The sequence below is a fragment of the Petaurus breviceps genome, unplaced genomic scaffold (assembly GCF_028583685.1).
Source record: "Petaurus breviceps papuanus isolate PSGF00001 unplaced genomic scaffold, PetGlider_PUasm1.0 90919, whole genome shotgun sequence".
In the NCBI taxonomy this organism is placed as follows: Eukaryota; Metazoa; Chordata; class Mammalia; order Diprotodontia; family Petauridae; genus Petaurus; species Petaurus breviceps.
The window spans coordinates 15,612,951-15,627,395 of NW_027187378.1; positions in this window are offsets into that span (position 1 = coordinate 15,612,951).

The window sequence follows — 14,445 nt, forward strand, 5'->3', positions numbered from 1 at the left end:
CGTCAAAGCTCCTACATTCAAAGCCTCCAAGAAAAATATGAATTGGTTGCAGGCCATAGAAGAGCTCAAAAAGGATTTTGAAAATCAAGCAAGAGAAGTAGAGAAAAAACTGGGAAGAGAAATGAGAGTGATATAAGAAAACCATGAAAAATTAGTCAACAGCTTGCTAAAGAAGACCCAAGAAATGCTGAAGAAAATAACACCTTAAAAATATACTAACCCTTAAAATTTTTATCCCAACACTCCATTTCCACAAATAAGTCTTCGGTCCAGAAGCAAAGCATAATATTAGTAGTAGTAGTAGTGATAGTAATAGCAGTAGTTCTGGTAGTAGTAGTAATAATAATACTGATATCTGAAGTAGTTGCTATTGTTATCCCATAGTTAAGGAAAACAAGTCTGAAAGAGGTTAACTAGCTCACTCAGAATCACATAGCTAGTAAGGACCTGCAGTAGGATTTGAACTCAGTTCTTCCTGAGACTAAAGTCTAACACTTTATTTTTTTTTTAAGCAATCAGGGTTAAGTAACTTGCTCAAGTTTACATGGTCAGTTATTTCTGAATGTGGTACTGAGTGTCTGAGCTTGGGATTTGATCTCCAGGTCATCCCAACACTGGAGCTGGTGCTCTTACTTGCTGTGCTACCTGGCCACCCCAAAGTCTAACACTTTAAACACTGTACCACCCAGTCACCTCTATGAGGTTATCATACCACTTCTCCATTCTCAGGATTCTTTTTTTTTTTAAGCAATTGGGGTTAAGTAACTTGCTCAAGGTTACACAGCCAGTTATTTCTGGGTGTGGTGCTAAGTATCTGAGCCCAGATTCGATCCCCAGGTCATCCCAACACTGGGGCCAGTGCTCTTACTCGCTGAGCCACCTGGCCCCCCCAATTCTCAGGATTCTTACGGTAATTCTAAAGAGTTGGGAATGATTTGAGAATCATTTTAGTCTGTCAGTCTTAAAAAGCTCTTTTTTTTTTTTGCTTTTTGAAGGGAAGAAGGCAGAGCAATTGAGGTTAAGTGACTTGCCCAAGGTCACACATAAGAAGCTTTTTAAAGTAGCTTTTTTTTGGGGGGTGAAACAGTAAGAACAGTTGTTAGAAAATACATATCTAATACTCTCTCACAAATACATTCAGAGTCCAGGGGAAAGTAGGTACAAAGTTAGAGACCACATGTGTCAAAGAGGTAATTTGTAACTCCTAGTTGCTCATTAAGGGAATACTCAAGAAGTTCTCCTTAGGACAATGTAGCTTCTTCATTGGGTTTATTGTGGAGTTATGAATCTACATCAAGTCTGTCCTTGGCATTCAATTAGCAATGAATTAGCAATGACACTACAATTAGCAATGCACAATGTACATTGGTTACCAGTAGGACACTTATGTCAAGATGGGAGTCCAGCATGCCCTAGACCCTTAGAAGCTCACAAGGTCCTCCTCTGGCCAAATAGAGTGATGGAAGAGAGCTCAGCCAAGGTTGAAAGCAGGACCTCTCCTTCTCCTCTAGGGCATTCCTCTTCAGGGGTTTTACTGGAACAATGACCATACTTGATAAAAATCCTTGAATGACTTCTTCCTCAACTCACTTGTTAATTTATAAACAACTCCTATAATGTGACCAAGTTTCTTCAACTCAATTCAGTCCTTCTTTCTGTGTAATGTTACTCTTGTTCCAAGTACTTTTCAAGTTTAAGCTAAAGTCTCTGGGGTCTCTTGACTAAGTAAATCAATCAGTTCTACCCTTACAAATATACTGTGCAAGGAGAAAGGGCCATCTGACCTCTAATTGAGTACTTTCATTGATGAAGAACGCATTCCTTACAAGTCAATCCATTCATTTAAAAATAGATCTAATTGTGAAGTTCTTCCTTTTATTGTACTGAAATCAACTTCCTTGTAATTTTCTTCTATTTGTCCCTCTCCTTTAGAGCTATGCAGAATAAATTTAGTTGCCCCCATCCAGATGGCAAACAGTCTTTGCAATATTTGAATACAGTCATTGTGCATTATCTTATGGGCTGATTCTTTTTTTTTAATATAATTTTTTAAGCAATTGGGGTTAAGTAACTTGCTCAAGGTTACACAGCCAGTTATTTCTGGGTATGGTGCTAAGTATCTGAGCCTGGATTTGATCCCCAGGTCATCCTGACACTGGGGCCGGTGCTCTTACTCCCTGAGCCACCTGGCTGCCCGTAAGGGCACAATAATTTTTTTTTGCAGGGCAATTGGGGTTAAGTGACTTGCCCAAGGTCACATGGCTAATTTTTGTGTTAAGTGTCTGAGGCCAGATCCGAACCCAAGTCCTCCTGACTCCAGGGCCGGTGCTCTATTCATTGCACCACCTAGACTCCCCTTATGGGCTGATTCTAATAAGATAAAGTTTAATAGAAGTAAATGTAATATCACAGTTGAATTTAAAAAAAAATCAACTTTATAAATACAAGATGGGGGAGGAGTGGCTAGAGAGCAGTTTATCTGTAAAAATATCTGGGATTTTTAGTGGGTGGTAAGATCAATATGAGTCAACAGTATGACATAGTAGCCAATAAACATAATGTAATATTAGTCGGTATTTAGAGAATGCTGTGTGAATGTGTGTGTGTACATATGTTTTGGGGTAATAGTCCCAATTTACTCTGATCTGATGAGATCATACCGAGAGTATTGTGTTCATTTTCGGTCCTCACATGTTAGGGGGAAGAATGCTAGGCTAGAGAAAGGAGATCAATGAAGAAATAGAGAACCTTCAGATCAGGCTATATGAAGATCATTTGAAAGAATTGTGGATGTTTAGTTTAAAGATCATTAGACTGTGAATTCCTTGAAGGAAGGGAATATCATTTGCCTTTCTTTGTTTCCTCAGCACTTAGCACAATACATAGCACATAGTAGGCACGTAAAAATGTTTATTGAGTGATTATATGATGAGAATAGACTTAGGAAGGATATGATAGTATAGTGTAGGCTATATAGGACTTTCATCATAAGGTCCTCAGTTCAAATTGTGATAAATATTTGGAGCATGTCCTGACCTCCTTCAGATGAAGCCTCTCTACATGGAGTACAGCATAACACTGCTTCTAGGAGAATCTTAGTGCCATGTAAGAGAAGTACCTTGGAGAGATAGCCTGTGGAGCTGAAATAGATATTCTATAACTGACTCAGTTGGCTAACCATATGCTAATGAGGATCCTCTTCAATTGGCTATAGAGACATTCAAAACATTTAATCAGCTTCAGTTATGGTCTCTTGGCTTCAATATCCTTGTGGGGGAGAGGGAAATTCAGCAACCAGAGAAGGGAGTGGGTCTACAATCTTGTGAGTTGGAAAGGTCCAAATGACGGCTCAACATCCCATCCTTCCAGAGTTCAGGTTTGCAGCCAGTGAAAGACTAATTAATGCCCCAAGGTAAAGAGTGAAGCTTTCCTTAGTATCCTATTGCTTTGGAGGACAATTTAACTGCCAGTGTAGCATGCCCTGAGGAGCAAGGAGCAACATTTGGCTGTGACCTTTGGGAATTCAGTCCAGTGGTTCCTGAGACATAGGCTCATTTAGCACTTATGCTTTATCTAGATATGAACTTGGTGGGACCAATATTATGCTACGTGGAAACTGAGGTAACTTTGAGCCTAATATTCCCTAGAGATTGAAGAGTTTAGGGAAGATCATGCCCCAATGTGTTGAAGGAAATGTTTTCATGTTTTGTTTCTGTTACATCTTGTAAATATACCTTTATAAAAGCTAATAGATGGGACAGTTAGGTGGCACAGTGAATAAAGCACTGGAGTCAGGAGGACCTGAGTTCAAATCCAGCCTCATACACTTAACACAAAACTAGCCATTGTGACCTTGGGCAAGTCACTTAACCCCAATTGCCCTTCCATAAAAAAGAAGCAAAAAAAAAAAGCTAATAGATGTTAAGTGGTTAAATGGAACTGAGATATTTGTCACAGACACCTTAAAGAGGAAGTCAAAGACTAAAGACAATACCAGAGAAGAAAGATAGGCACAAACTCCTCAGGACACCCTAGAATTATGAGGGGACATATATAGTCTATGTTTCCCCGAGAGAGTAAGGCCAAAGGCTACTCACTTATAACTAGAATTGTATAAATTCCACCTCAGATCCTTAATAGTTTTATGATGCTAGACAAGTCATTTTGCCTCATTTCCCTCATCTGAAAACTAAGGGGTTATTTTATGGTGTTTAATGTCCCTTATAGCTCTAACTCTGTGATCCTATGATAATTGCCTTCAAGTATGTGAAGGGAAGTCATGCAAAAGAGGGATTAGCCATGCTGTACTTGATTCCATAGGGTAGAACTAGGATCACTGAGCATAGCCAGCCCACAACATTTTTGCTAACACATATGCAATTGCATGAACTTTTTGAGGGGTAGTCACTTTAGTGCTGGACTTTAAATTTATGCCTATTAAATTTAAAATGATTAGACCTGATTTATCATTCCAGTCTGTAGAATACTTTTTGGATTCTAATTCTTATTTTAGGTGGACATCCTTCCCATTTTAATCTCATATTCAGATTTGACAAGTATGTTATCTGTCAAAGATCTCTGCAGCATGTCATTGGAGATTTCATTCCTGATTGAAATTGATAAAAAAAAAAATTTGATACCACCATCCAAGTAGCTATGAATCTGCCTAAATATATTAAAATCTATCCTCAATTTTCCTACCTTGTCTGCAAAAATATCATAAGATCTTTAACAAAAAATCTTACTGAAATCCAGATATACTTTATTTAAAACATTTACTTAATCTAATAGTATAGTAACCATTCCCCAAGAGGAAGTTTGGGTAGTTACACGTTAGTTTCCTCAAGTGCTCCGGAGCCATCTGTTTAATAAACTGTTCTCGACTTTTGATAAAGATCAGTATCAAATTTACTGGTTATCATTCCCCAGAATCCACCTTAAGTCCTATTTGGAAAACTGGAATGAGGCGTGCCAGCTTCCGGTTTTCTAGGATTTCTCATGCCAGAGTTGCTCAAAGATGATAAATAATGGTTTTGTGATAGCACCTGCATGATCCCTGCCCCCTCACCTTCAGCCAGTATCCTAGGATATAATTCATTTGATGTCGGGGACTTGAATTTATTTAAAACAGCAGGGTGCTTTTGAGAACTGACCACCTAATTTAGGTTTCTACTTCCTTTTAACTATGTTTGTTCTACTCTTACCAATACAGCATGTGTGCTTTTGCCCTCTCTCTCAGAAGGGTGGTTATATCTCCCTTCTCAAGGTTATAGGATACCCTGAGGGGTTGAGGTTTTTCATTTCTACCATTGACTTGAATCCCACAAGCTGTTCCCCTCCCCCTCAACGTTTGTTAGGGGTCAGTAACTAGCAGCCCTACTTTCATTTAACCACTTAACATCAGGTAGTTTTTACCCAGGAATATTAACATCATATAGCTTTTACACAGCAATATTTACTTTAAGATACAGCAAGAACAAAAGTACATTTCCCCCCATAATGTGAATACATACTCTCCCGTATCCTACCTCAGTAGTTAGGCTGAAAACTTAGCTCAGTTCCTTCATAGGATAGGTCCCATTAAGTTCGTGTCCAGATGAAGTAGAACTGCCTGATGAATCTTTCCACTGGTCTAGAATCCTGAAGGTTTGCTTCCTGAAGCATCTATGCTGTGCTGTCTGAATAGCCTGGCTTGAACTCTGATTCCCAGATTCCTGTGACTTGCTGTCTTGATCTTTTAAAATTCCCAAGGTCAGAGTTTCTATTCACTTCAATAGATACTATGAGCAAAGGAGCTGCTGGGATCAGCCTGGAATGAATGAGGCAAAGAAAAAGTAGCTGAACTTAATAGGCCTTTTTAAATACACCTGTAGCCAATCAAAGAGTATTCTCTTCAACACATGATTAGTTGACCAGATCCAGTTACAGAATGTCTTCACATGCTGCACAATTAGAGTCTCTCTCAGTTGCTTTCCTGGTGTGTCATCCCAATTCTCCTGGAAGTAGGCTTCCTAGTTTCTTCACATAGACAAAAACCATCCACATGCTCTGCATGCACATAATATCTCCTTTACTCTAGCATAAATGTAATTTTCCTTGATGGAGAAGACAGAAGCAAAATAACTCAGGTTGGTTTTTTTTGTGCTTTTTTTCTGCTATTAAATTACATTACTCTCCATACTTTATTTTTTTTACACTTAATATCCTTTTAAAATTTACATTGTCAATTCTCATAATAGAACTATTTTCCATTATTGTTAAACACTTTTATGTATGTCATAATGTGCATAAATTTTGAACAGAGGCTTATTGAATTTAATTCAGCAAGTATTTATTAAGCATATGCTATGTATAAGCACCGTACTAGAAAATGGAGAAACAAAAATAAAAATAAAGAAAAAGTTCATCTTATGTACCCTTATATTTTATTGGAGTGGGGTGGGGAAGGTACAATATAAGCACATATAAATAAATATAATTAGAAGATGTAGAGAGTAATAAACACTAGGGAAATCATTATTGGTTTCTGACAAAGAGGTGACACATGAAGAAAAAACCTTGAAGGCCACTAGAGAGTCTAAGAGGTGGAGGTGAGGAGGGCATGGATTCTAGCCATGGAGGAGAACCTATGCAAAGACCATTAAGGTGAGAAATGTTTTCAATCAGCAGGCAAATAATTTTTACATTTTACTCTGATGATTATATCCTTTTCATTGAAGCAAAATCTGATGACACATCAAGTTTCCCACAGTCTTTTCGATGACACATAGATCAGGGCCTCCTGATGCCAGGGTCGGCACCCTGCAAGCTATTACTTCCCCTCTCTCAGTTGAAGACCATTTGGGGATCTAAGAATTTGGCCTGTATTTATCTTGTACTACAGTAGACATCCTAACTGTCTGGCTTATTCCAACTCACAAAATATCCAATTTTCTGCCATATCATGTCACAGTTAATGACTTTCCCATGTTGCCTGTTTGAAAACTGGCACATAACAGTTTTGCTGTTTCTAGTCAGACAGATATATACAGAGTGGGAAGTTCATTAAACATAAAAATCAATTTTAAGCCCCAAACTGAAGTTCTATTTTAAGTGATTTAGTCTCTTCATCCCCATTTAGTCTTGTAGTAGAATGAAACAGAATCAAAACTTAGGATCATAAGTAATAAAGGTCTGGAGCTGTAAAGGGTCAATTTTGGAAAGTGATGGACCATATAACTGAAGGATGCTTTTTCTTATGTGTTACTTGGATTTTTTTAACTTATATAATCAGCACACTCTTGATTGTGTTACCTATGGTGAAAATTGGGCACATAATAATCATTACCTATAAGAATGAGATAAACTTTGTAAAATGCTTTGTAAACCTTCAAGGGATATATACATATTAACTATTGTTATAAATAATAATGTTACTTAGAAAAGCCCACTGTAAACTTGAGTTCCTAGACCATTACAATTCTTGCCTCACCAAAAACTATTTATCAAACACTTATTGTTTTGAAACAATGCCAGAAAAAAAACAACTCTAAAATTTGTTAGGGCTACTTAGGCAATTGCCTTTGGCACATTATAATAACAAGAGAGGACAAACTTTTAATGGCAAATTTCTCCAATGAATAAATGGTCAAAGGATATGGAAAAATGGTTCTCAAATGAAAAGTTGCAGATTGTTAATGGCCATATGAAAAGATTGCTTTAAGACACCAGTAGTAAGAGAAATATAAATAAAAGCAACTCTGACATTTTGACATCACAGCCAACAATTTGGCAAAAATGACAACATTTTTAGCAAATTTTGGAGGAACTGCAGAAAGAAAGGCATAATAATACACTATTTGTGGAACCATTACTTTGTTCAACTCTTCTGGAAAGAAATGTTGAATAATGTTAATAAAGTACTAACTAAAATATCCATACCCTTTGACCTAGAGATCATGTTAGGCATATCCCCCAAGTAAGTGTAAGGGCAAGCAAAGAAGTACTTAGCACCTTGTTTCAGTTACTTAAGTATTTAGCACCTTGTTTGAGCCCCTTATTACCTGAAGGTAGGAGGAACTTGCTGGTTCAACAGGAAGGGTGGGACAGGAAGGAGAACCATTATATAAAAGGAGGAGCATAAACTGGTACTGAGCAGAACTAAGGAGAACACTTCTAGGGGCCAGCACTCTGTTAGTCTCTTCTTTCTGCGTTGATTTGTATTTGTTACCTTGTGAGATGGAGATATTCTGTCTGTTGAATTGTGTTACCTTGTCAGATAGAAGCCTTCTGTCTGTTGTTTATGTTACTTTGTCAGATCTGTCTGCTGATAGAGGACATTGCTATTGTTACAGAAGCCCTGGGACCTTACTAGAAGCCCTGAAAGAGCATTTTATTGCTGTTTGTTTACAGAAGTCCTGGAGGAGGGTTTACTGATGTTTTCAGAGGTTCTGGGACTATACTGATGATTTGCGTTGATTTCTCAGACCTTGTTTGTGGGTCTGTGTTGATTTCAAAGGCAGAAAGTGAATTGATGATGGTGTTGGCAATGTGCGTGAATGTTGTTGTGGCTCTGTTAAGTTTTCTCTTCCCGGAAACATAAACTGCAAAGGGCTTGAGGTGGGCTGGTCACCATGAGCTTGAATATGGAATGAGAACTGGATGAGGAACTGGACAAGAAGCTGGAAGCTGCCTACCTTTGAATTTGGACAAGAGCTGGGGACATGGAAGAAGAACCATGGAATTTGGGAACCAGCCTCACCAAGATGAAAGGACCTTTCCTTGGGTACTTAGTGCTGGTTGACAAGATCATGATTTACTGTGACCTAGGAGTGGGGAAACTTTGTACTTTGTACCCCTCAAGAGTGATTAAGTTAAGGATGATTGGAAGCTAGTCTCCAGTCAAGAAGAAAGAAGACTTTCTAACTGACTAGATTAAGGCAGCATGACCTAGGGGTGAAAAACCTTTGTACTTTGTATCCCTTAAGGAGGATTGCTCCTTAAGGATGATTTTAAACCTATGTGGCCACTTTGGTGATAAGTTGTTATGTAGTATCATTGTGAATGCTGTACTTTGGTTTCTGTGAATGTTTTACCTTAGTTTATTGCTTAATAAATAGAGAGTTCACTATACTATGTGATCAGAACCTTAAATCTATTTGCAGCAGTAGTCCTCTGGAGAGTTGCTCATGCTTGGCTTTACATTAAATAAAACAGAACAAAATAAAACATAACAGAAGGCCATATAGACACCAAAATATTAATAGAAGCACTTTGTCTATAAGCAAAGATTTTGGAAAAAAATCAGATGTCCTTTGATTGGGGAAATGACTACACAAACTTTGATACATGAATACCTTAGATATTTTAAAATATATTTTTTATTTGTTATGTTAAACATTTTCCAATTACATGTAAAAATTAACATTCGTTTTTAATATTTTGAGTTCCAAGTTTTCTCCCTCCCTCCCATTCTCCCTCTCCTTGTAAAGGCAAGTAATTTTTTTTTCTTGATTGATAACATATAATTATATACAAAATAGTTCCAAATTGTTCTCCAGAATGGTTGAACCAGTTCACAACTCAAGAATCAGTGAATTAGTAGCCCAGTTTTTTCACATCCCCTACAACATTCATCATTTTCTACTTTGTCATGTTAGCCAGTGTGAGGTGGCACTTTGTGAACAAGAACCTTTTTTATGTGACTATTGATAGATTTTATTTCTTCCTTTGAAAACTGCCTGTTCATATCCTTTGGCCATTTCTCAACTGAGAAATGGTGCTTATTTTTATATATTGGGCTCACTTCCCTAATATTTGGGAAATAAGGTCTTTATCAGAGTAACTTGCTGTAAAATTTTTCCCCTAGTTTTGTTTCCCTTCTAATGTTGGCTGCATTGGTTTTGTTTGTGCAAATGTCTCTTAATTTCATGTAATCAAAATTATGATTTTTTTTTCTTCCTGTGTTCTTCTCTGTCTCTTGTTTAGTCATAAACTTTTCCCATATCCCTAGATCTGAAAGGTAAATTTTTCTGTGTCCCCCAAATTCACTTATGATTGTGAATTTATATCAGTATATATACTATTTATATTAGTTTATATATATTAGTATATGTGATTCCAAGCAAAGGCAACTTCCCAAGGTTCAAAATACCAGCATAAGTGCTCTCCATTTTGTTCAGTGACAAATTAAGAACAGAGAAGATAAAAATATGACATCATTCAAAATACAGCATTTACTAAGTGTGATTAAATAATCTCCAAGTACTACCTGATTTAATCAAGTACTACCCCACCCCAGGACATTATATTCACTTAATCAATTGCAAAGTCCCTCTTCTAAGTACTACTCCACCCCTAGGCTGTACATTCATTTAGTCAACCACAAAGACCCTCTTCTCAAATGGAGATTAGTTTCCAATCATAAGTAAAGTACATTCATTTGGTCAATCACAGAGCACAAAAAAGTCAAAATTCCCCACCCTTGCATCACAATTGAATCTACCCCAGAGTTACAACAAGCTTAAGCACGGCACTTAATACCCAAATGGAGGTCTTTTCTTCATCTTGACATGAAGCAAGTTCTCAGCAATCTTTGTTCCTGGGGAGACAAAGCTTAATAAGGCAACAAGATACATTGCCATTCTCTTCATTAATTCATTCTCTGTCTGCAGAACAGTCCTAGGACCCCTGAAAACATTAGCAAAACCCTCTTCCAGGATTTCTGTAAACATACAACAAGAAAATCCTTCTTCAGGGCTTCTGAACCAACAGCAAGGTTCTAAAAATTCTGCAACAACAGGACTTTCTTTCACCAGTGGACAAATCTGGCAAAACAACATCAAAATAGACAGTAAAGTACCAGCAAAACAGCAATGTCTCCTCAGTCCTTGGCAGCTCTGGGTGGCAGCTCTCAAGTCCTGGGCAATTCAAAGTGGCCCTCAGCAATCCTCTCAGTCTCTCTCTGCCTCCCAAAGTGCTGCTTCCAAAAAGTTCTTCTGCCTCTCTCTTTTCTTGTGTCTCTCTAAATTTATGTCACCAGCTCCTCCCAGTTCAGCCCTCTCTTTTAACGTCAACAAGTCCATCCCACAAGTGGGATTAACAAGCTCTGGGTTTTAACACCAAAAACCAAGCCAATACAGGGGGATCTTTATATTACATTACTATTACAGTATAATATATATGAACATATATGAATTATTGTGAATTTATCACTTATATTAGACTTTATGTCTAAATCATTTATCCATTTGATCTTATCTTGGTATACAGTGTGAGATGTTGGTCTATGCATAGTTTCTGTCAAACTGCTCTTCAGTTTTCCCAGCAATTTTTTAGAATCAAAATTTGAAGGGAAGTGTTTCTGGCACTGTGTCTCCAGACACTTTGGATGATCAATTGTAACTCTTACAATTACATCTTTGGGACGGTTATTTTCAATTATAAAACCATCTATAGCTCTGAACATTTCTAAAGAACAATTTTCTGCCCTATTCTTCCATATGTTAACTTGTTTAGTAAAACTTTCAATTTTATCTTTTAATATAAATGTTACATTTTTTCCCTGAAGTAACATGTTTTAATCATTGAGGTCTTTATTTAAAGTATCTGAGAAATACCACAGTTTTGAAAGACATATGTCATTATAAACAAGTTTGCAAAATCAGATTTCTGCTCATTCAAAAATACAACTTCATCTTTCAATAATCTGTTTAAACTTCACCCTCTTGAGAGTCACCTTACCTCTGCATGGAGTTATCAACTTTTGTAATCAGAGTCCATGTATTTCCAAAGGTTTGAAAACAAAAACTGTTAAGGGCATGGCTTTTAATGAAGTCAATGATGTTGATAGTATCTCAAAGCAAAATATCTAACTCTAGTGAATTTTTTTTGGGGGGGCTAAGAGTATCTCCTGATGGATCATGCAGTAAGTTAAAGTGATATGTGTTCATTGCCACAAGCTTTAACTTTTGCTACAAATCCAACTTTCTTGCCCATCATTGCTCCATCTGTATAGATTCTGTATAGAATCTGTATAGATTCCAATGCAATTTTTCTACTGTAAACCTTCATTTGTGAAAAGTTGGACTTGAATATATTGTATGTGTATGTATGTATGTGTATGTTTGTGCATGTGTATACATATATATGTATACATATGTTGACATCTTTTGTGCCCTTCCAAAGGGCAAGACAGTAATACTTCATGTATCCTTGTGTCATAAATATATCTTACATAAAGTAACAATTGTGATATGTTAGAAATACCAATTGTTTCATCTAACTGAATTTTGAGGTGCCCTTAAGCCTGGTAATAAGCTGCTCTAATTGGTCATTACTAATTTAAGAAATTGTTTTGGAAATAGCATCATTCAGTAAAGGAAAGTTATGAATTTCATCCCCATACTTATTTTCCAGGAAATATTTCTGACATTTTAATAGCAGCAGGTAGCACGAGATCTTTTCCTATTGAATAGGGCTTTTTAGTTTTTGCAATTAAACATGAAGCTTCATAAAGTGAAAGTAAATACTTTTTGTTGACAGAAACATATTTCTCAAAACATTTTTTTATTTGTTTCAAGATTTTAACAGTAATTTAAAATATTCCTTTCCTTTATTGCAGTGTGCTTGGTATTAAGATGTCATTTTAGTTTGGTTGGTTTCATCCTCACTACAGCCAAACTTCTTTACAAATTAAGCAAAGAGGGGGTGGCTAGGTGGTATAACAAGTAGAGCACTGGCCCTGGAGTCAGGAGGACACGAGTTCAAATTCGACCTCAGACACTTAACACAAAAACTAGCCATATGACCGCAGGCAAGTCACTTAACAAAGATGCCCTCCCTTCCATCATACCCCCTCACATCCCCTTCCCCCCCCTACTCTTCTGGAGGGTGAGATAACCTATTTAGTGTGTATTTCATTCCCTCCTCCAGCCAAATTCAATGGGAATAAGGTTGACCCATTCCCTTTTGCCTTCCTATTCTTCCTATAAGCCCTCCAAAAATAAAAAAGCAAAACAAAACCCCAACAAACTAAGCAAAGGGTTTCTTTCCACATCATCATCATCATTAGAAGTAAATCCATATTGCAAAGATGATTCAACATATTTTCCTTTTTTTCCTTTTTTTCAAAAGCTTTATTAACTTCTGATTTACATCATTCATTTCTTCCAGATTTTGAGTTACAAATTTTCTCCCCGTTTTTCCCCTACCCACCATTCCAAAATAGCAGTCCCACAGGATATCCCCTCCTCCACTCTGCTCTCTCCCATATTTTCTCCCATACCCCTTTCAAATTTTCCAGTGGATCTCTATGCCCCCAGTGCAATTACATGTAAAATACTATTGATAATAGTATAAATATATTTAAATATTTGATTTTAAAACTTTGAATTCCAGATTCATTCCCTTCCTCCCTTGTCACCCACCCTTACTGTGAAGATAAGCAGTTCCATATAGATTGTATATGTGTGGCTAATGCAAAACAATAACATAGTAGATATCTTGTAAAAGACTGACTATATTTCGCTCCCTCCTATCCCACCTCCCACTTGTTCTATTCTCTACTTTGATCCCATCCCTTTTCAAAAGTGGGTGCTTCCAACTTCCCTCCCCCCCCAGCCTTCCCTCCCTTCCATCATCCCCCCTCACATCCCCTTCCCCCCTACTCTTCTGGAGGGTGAGATACCCTATTTAGTGTGTATTTCATTCCCTCCTCAAGCCAAATTCAATGGGAATAAGGTTGACCCATTCCCTTTTGCCTTCCTATTCTTCCCCTCCATTGTAACCATTTCCCCTTGCCTCTTCTATACGAGATAGTTTACCCCATTCTGTCTCTCCCCATCTCCTCTCATTATATGCCTCTCTCACCTCTTAATTTCACCTTTTAAGGATCATCCCTTCCTGTTAAATTGGTCCTGTGCTCTCTATCTATGTATACCTGTAAACATGTATACACACATTCACATATGTATTTATATGCCCACATACCCATATATATATATATATATATATATATATATAATTTCTACTCCCTTCAACTACTAAGAAAAGTTTCATAAGTTATTGTTTTTCTATGTAGGGATGTTAATAGTTCAACTTTGATAATTTCCTTATGTTTTCTTTTCCCTGTTTACCTTCTCATGCTTCTCTTGCTTCCTGTATCTGAATGTCAAATTTTCTATTCAACAATGGTTTTTTCATCAAGAATGCTTGAAAGGCCCCTATTCCACTGAATGACCATATTTTGCCCTGAAACATGATACTCAGTTTGCTGGGTAGGTGACTCTTGGTTTTAATCCCAGCTCCTTTGACCTCCGGAATATCATATTCCAAGCCCTTTCATCCCTCAGTGTAGAAGCTGCCAGATCCTGGGTTATCCTGATTGTGTTTCCACAATATTCAAATTGTTTCTTCCTGGCTGCTTGTAATATTCTCTCCTTAATCTGGGAATTCCAGAACCTGGCT